At 33.3% G+C, this 6,464-nt stretch overlaps 1 protein-coding gene and 1 long non-coding RNA gene across 2 annotated transcripts in view; both read right to left on the bottom strand.

The window, feature by feature from the left end:
* LOC111707648 (uncharacterized) overlaps window positions 1-1,332 on the bottom strand; it is a 19,286-nt gene extending 17,954 nt beyond the window's left edge. The window contains exons 1-3 of the mRNA XM_023480781.1: window positions 1,261-1,332; window positions 1,025-1,090; window positions 559-666 (exon numbers count right to left, since the gene is read on the bottom strand). The gene's annotated coding sequence lies outside the window, so the exon portion shown is untranslated. The remainder of the gene's footprint in view (window positions 1-558; window positions 667-1,024; window positions 1,091-1,260) is intronic.
* Window positions 1,333-1,893: 561 nt separating this feature from the next.
* On the bottom strand, window positions 1,894-5,409 carry LOC111707657 (uncharacterized). The gene is made up of 3 exons (XR_002766494.1): window positions 5,308-5,409; window positions 3,012-3,109; window positions 1,894-2,048 (listed from the first exon to the last, which is right to left on the bottom strand). It is a non-coding gene; the product is annotated as an uncharacterized LOC111707657 (long non-coding RNA).
* Window positions 5,410-6,464: the final 1,055 nt, after the last annotated feature.

Below are 6,464 nucleotides of genomic sequence, written 5' to 3'. Positions count from 1 at the left end.
CCCCACGACCCGCACTCTAAGGATCTCCACTGGGTATTGGACCAATATCTACAAGTAACAAATCAACTTTAGTCCCAATAATTTCAAACAAGGAACAAATTAATTTATAAAAAACTATATGAAGGGCCCGGCGTTGCTCGTGGAAAAAAAGAAAGAAAAAAATTGAGTAAAACATTTTCGAATTTTTATTAGCTTATAAAACCCCCTGGCCACCCATGAGTGTCCACAAAAAAATTCAGTCCAATCGGTCCAGCCGTTTGGCCGGCTGTAGGCAATATATATATATATTTATACGAATGTATTCTTTTTTATATAAACTAGCTGAAGGACCCGACGTTGCCCGTGAAAAAAAATATTTAAAAAATAAAAAATTGGATAACAAATTTTCGAATTTTTTTAGCCTATAACACCTCCCGGCCACCCTGAGTGTCTAAAAAAATGTTAGCCCAATCGGTCCAGCCGTTTGGCCGGCTATAGGCAACATATATATACAAATGTCTTGTTTTATTATATAGATTAAAGAATGTGCCCAGCACTAGAAATATTTTGCCGAATAACCTGCGGTATTGTAGGTGGCGGGGAACTCTGGGTTTGTAATATATGTTATGTTGTTACTAGCAGATCCACCACAGGTTGATGTTTTAAACAGACAGCAAACTCCGAACCCTGCAAAATAAAATATTCATATTAAGAATATAAGAAGGAGAATTCATAAGCTGTTTTAACAGTTGAACTTTCTTGACAGAGGCCATTGATTAATCCAAGATAAAAAATTAGATTTTCAAAGTTTTTTTAATGGCAAAATTGGCAATGTTATTATTATTGAATTAAATGCCTAAAATTTTACTTATTTAGTGGTCACTGCTTAGTAAATGAAATTTTAAATAAAAACCATTTTGTCTAGCAAATTTAAACTGGGACAACATCTTTTTTAATCATTTGAAAATAAAAAATCAACAATCTCCAGGCTGGGGAACATGTTTACAAAATATATGTTGTATAAAAAAGACTACCCTGGTATTACCTGCCGCACAGCTACCACTTGTTGTTCCTCCTTTCGATGTACACTCACCCGTCGAGAAACAGGTTCCTGTTCAATTTTAAACTCAATGTCATATTTATATAGTTTTTAAAAATTGTAATTTAATTTAAGTCGTAACTTGAACCTATTTATAATATCGTGCATTCTCTTATTTTGTTTATTTATGTTTCTTCAATTTAAATTAATTTCACAATATTTGAAATGCAGAGCACACTTACCAACTGGGAAAGTAGCGTCCAAGCCATTACAAGCCATGTTAGTAAATTGTACGATGTTAAAAAGAGAAAAAACTGAAATAGAAGGAAAGTATAATTGGAGTTACTTTAAAAGTATTGTATATTTTTGTGTGTAAAGTTTTTTCTTCAAATAAATATTAAAAATATAAAATCTTGTAAAAAATGTATGAAACACAACTTGCACATTTTTAACATACAGTGACACCCTTAATAACGAATACATCGGAAGAATTTATCAAATGTCGTCTTGACAATTTTCAATGAGTTTTATACTATATTACGTAAATTTCAGTATTTGCGAAAATAAATAAATAGCCATGAATATGTGGGAACGGTTTTAAAGAGTTCCATATAATCATTTAATTAAAAAACTAAATATCTGCAACATTCCATTAGAATACGACATTTGATGAATTCTTTCGATGCATTCGTTATTAAGGGTTTCACTGTAGATAATAATGAATAAATTAAAAATAAAACTATATATGCTTTTTTATATATTATAACAACCATTTTTTAAAGAAATATTTCTGGTTCATCAAAATGTTGTATACTAAATATCGGCAAAAATGCCAAGGCCATTTTGATAAACAAATTCAGGGACTCCTTTGAACGGTAAGATATGCATAGTCCCACAGTTGATAATAACCAATTAATTACTTCTTTGTTTTCTGTTAGCCCCAGCTGACGTGTTGTGAGTTGGGTTAAGACCATCCTCCATGTTTCCTGTATTAGTTGAACTGTTGAGAACATTATTCTCCTCCTCTATCCTACACAGAGATAAGAGAGTTACAGAGATCGATTAACACCTATAATATATATGCTATATTTTCCACTGCATATTATATTGTGTACAAGTACTGTACACGACCAATCAGGAGACATATGTATTCTGGAATATTTGAAGATCCTTTCAAAAGGAAATGCAAAATCCTTAAAAATAGACAATATTCATGAACGTTTTGTTTCGTGTATAAAATTGGAGTATTTCTTTAAAAGTTGCAAAACTTAACCCCTGAATGCAACAAGAGGCCGTCAGATGTCGAAGTCAAAAAACATTATATGGAACCGTAGCATGTCGTGCCAGGACACTAAAGGCCTGCTCAGCCTATCCAGGTAGAGTGTATGAGCAGTCTGTGTAGTCTGTGATCCTCAAATAGTGTTTTCATGTTATTCTGTTCGTTTTTTGTTTTGTTCGGTTCTAATCTAATTTCGTTCGTTCAATGTTAATTTGTTAATTTCACTTGAGTTTCGTTCATTAATTGCATTAACGATTGATTGATTGTTCAGAAAAATTGTTCATTCAGAAAAATAATTTTTCAGAAAAATTGTTGATCAAAAAATTGTTTGTTCTGAAAATTTGTTCATTCAACAACAGCTAGTTCTTGAACGAAAGATGTAAATATTGTAAACATTTCTGAAAAATCGAAGACCGTTCTTGAATTAAAGATTTGACAACTGTGAACGTTTGTGAACGATTTTAAATTGTTAGTGAACACACAATTTATAGATAGTGAACCATGTGAACGAATTTTAATCATTTATGAATTTATTGAACAATTGTAGATCACCTTTATGCTCTTATAGTGAACATCGGCCATTATTAAATTTTTTCTGAACTATCCAGTTCGTTCGCTCCTCGTTCGTTATTATTTTTCAACAACATCGTTCTTGAAAGTTTGTGTTTGTTAAAAAGATGTTCGTTTGTTTAGCAAAATGGTGCTGAACTTTACCTAATCGAGCTAATGGGTTCACGTGCATCTAACCCTCTTGCTACGCATAGGCACCAAGCTAACAGAAGTATCAGAGACATTGCTTACCACCAACAAATCTATAAAACAGAAATTTTTGATCATCTTTTTTTAAAACGAACTCTATAGTCCCTTTTCTTGTCCCGGCTGAACACTTTATTGTCCCAGCTGACCACTTTACTGTCCTGGCTAAAACTTTATTGTCCCGGCTGAACACTTTATTGTCCCAGCTGAACACTTTATTGTCCCGGCTGAACACTTTATTGTCCCGACTGACCACTTTACTGTCCCGGCTGAACACTTTATTGTCCCGGCTGAACACTTTATTGTCCCGACTGACCACTTTACTGTCCTGGCTAAAACTTTATTGTCCCGGCTGGACACTTTATTGTCCCGGTTGAACACTTTATTGTCCCGGCTGAACACTTTATTGTCCCGGCTGAACACTTTATTGTCCCGACTGACCACTTTACTGTCCTGGCTAAAACTTTATTGTCCCGGCTGAACACTTTATTGTCCCGGCGAAACACTTTATTGTCCTGGCTGAACACTTTATTGTCCCGGCTGAACACTTTATTGTCCGGACTGAACACTTTATTGTCCCGGCTGAACATTTTATTGTCCCGACTGACCACTTTACTGTCCTGGCTAAAACTTTATTGTCCCGGCTGAACACTTTATTGTCCCGGCTGAACACTTTATTGTCTTTGCTGAACACTTTATTGTCCTGACTGACCACTTTACTGTCCTTGCTAAAACTTTATTGTCCCGACTGAACACTTTATTGTCCCGGCTGAACACTTTATTGTCCCGGCTGAACACTTTATTGTCCCGGCTGAACACTTTATTGTCCCGGATAAACACTTTATTGTCCCGGCTGAACACTTTATTGTCCCGGCTGAACACTTTATTGTCCCGACTGACCACTTTACTGTCCTGGCTAAAACTTTATTGTCCCGGATGAACACTTTATTGTCCCGACTGAACACTTTATTGTCCCGGCTGAACACTTTATTGTACTGGCTAAAACTTTATTGTCACGGCTGAAGATTATTTTGGAAAACATTGTTAATTTTTAAACTAAAGTTTTAGCTATAATGCAATAGACATGAGACAAAGAAACTTTGCAGTGTGCACTAAATACGTATATTTTCCAGCATCCAGTAAAGCTATTTGCTTCATAACAACATCAAATACAATTGAAGCTTAATTGGATGTCGTCTTTCTTATCCGCAGTTTTTTTGTTTTTCCCTGTATAAAACTTGGCAACCTTTATTTATCCCTTTTACAATTGGGAGGGTGAATATAACGGCTTACACCAGCGCGCTCAAACTTTTTCACGTTTTCAACTTCTTAGTGGATAGTCAAACAATCAAAACTAGTCCATAACTTTTTTATTAATAAAGCTATAAATCTAAAGTTCATTTATTTGAAAAGCCCTTGAAGATCGGATGTAATTTGACACTAACATTTGTCACATTCAAATATTTGTCAAAGTAAAAAAATTTATTTCAGCATTTTTCCGACGTACTTCTTGAACTTTTTTAAACCTCCCTAGCACCCTAACCATTATAAAGTCAGAGGTCTAATTTTTGAAATAGATGGCCTTGAAAAGTTTGACTTGGAACATGTATTAAACATCCATATATCTCAATTTTAAGGGCGAAATCATTTATGTTTGATAAAAATAGTTTAATCGGGTTAGAACTAACGAGAGAAGGTGTGGGGGGGGGGGGGGCTTTGTAGCATATGAGTGTATACCCAATTTTTCTTTATGTGTATGTGTCTCTAGAGATTTACAATTGAATATGCAACCTGTTAAAGAGATAGACGGGTTATTTGCAAGATTTTTGGAATTTTATTTCCCATGTGAATGAATCCATTATAATTTTTAACTATTTAACTAATTATTATTTTGGTTCTCCTAGTGCTGTAAAGTTTTTGAACAGACAAAATCCTTTATTAAGATACAGAAGAAACTTAAATTCTAAAAGTTTCTAACATGTCGCGTCGTGCCTAAATTGTGTTGTATCTTATAAAAATGTCATTGTCATGATGCATTGACTATTTCAAGATATAAAACGCTTTTATACTACGTAAAATTAAAAAAATAGTTCATTTCAATTGAATTTTTTTCTAGAAATATTAAAAACTAGCTGAAGGGCCCGGTGTTGCCCGTGGAAAACATAATTGTATAAATATAACAAACACATAAACGTGGAGTTGAGAGAAAAATTAAAACCAAATAAAGAAATATTTCAAAAGATAAAAATTCTACCTAAACGTTGTTACCCAGCCAACAGTCAATGAACAAGTGAGGGTAATTGAATCCAAAAACTACGAGTCCGAAATTGCGAATGAACGGAACCTCCTTTTCGCGGATTTCTAAATGACACGGTAATTAAATATTAATTAATTTTGCAGTCTAAAATTTTTGCAGTTTCAAAATTATCAAAGTGTGCAATCTAGAAACTTTGCATTAATTAGTATAATCTAATTTCTTTATCAGAAAGTGATTCAAATCAACTGTTGGATTTTATAAATATATTCATCCGATAAAACAAAAGATAATGATTTATTCATAACTAGGCTTTCAGGGCGCTTCGCGGGCATCTTATTTTTTAATGTTGAACATTTTCTCTTTGACATTGTAAAACAAGAACAAAATAAGTTGAAGGCTTTTATAAAAAAAAATTTTGTTGATTTTCAAAATTTAATAAAAATCTAATTATCCATGACCATAAACCTTTCCCGAGGACCCACACAAAACTTGGCCTGATCAGTTTAGCCGTTTTGACGTTTATTGGATACAAACATCCTGACAGACAGACAAGTATATATATAGATGTTCGTTGTCTGGTGTTTTTGCAGTGTTTTCGCGGTGTTATTGCACAAGTTTAAGATATTTCTATCCTATATCACATGTCATACATTTTTGGAAAAAATTTAGAAATAGTATTTTAGATATGTGATATATAAATTATATATATTCAATATAAGGTTCATATATGCTTCTGAAAATTATTTTAGCAAATGTGCATGTTTTTTTTTGCATCAGTTTTAGGTATTTCAAACACTTACTTTTCTTATGAGGTAGAAAATATGTGTGCTTTACCTATTTTTCGTCCGGACCTCACACTTTTCTGTTATTTTCTTATTTTACAGATCTGGGATTTAAAGAATCTACAGCTTTTTTTGTAGGGAACATTAAAATTAGGTTTGATTTGCTTGAGAGGGTTATGCAATACAAATTTACATGAATTGCTTTATGTCTACTGTAACTTCGGAAGATTTTCTTCTTTAAAAAAGTAGGATAAAAAAAGATGTGGTCGGACGAAATAATGGTGAGTTGTGACGTCATTTGTGGTGCGGCCGTAAAACTGGTGTGGTTTGCCTTCTCAATACTCTTTAACCTTTCTAGTTTTAAAGATATAA

The sequence above is a fragment of the Eurytemora carolleeae genome, unplaced genomic scaffold (assembly GCF_000591075.1).
Source record: "Eurytemora carolleeae unplaced genomic scaffold, Eaff_2.0 scaffold783, whole genome shotgun sequence".
NCBI classification, from domain to species: domain Eukaryota; kingdom Metazoa; phylum Arthropoda; class Copepoda; order Calanoida; family Temoridae; genus Eurytemora; species Eurytemora carolleeae.
This window is presented reverse-complemented; position numbering and strand designations above follow the sequence as displayed.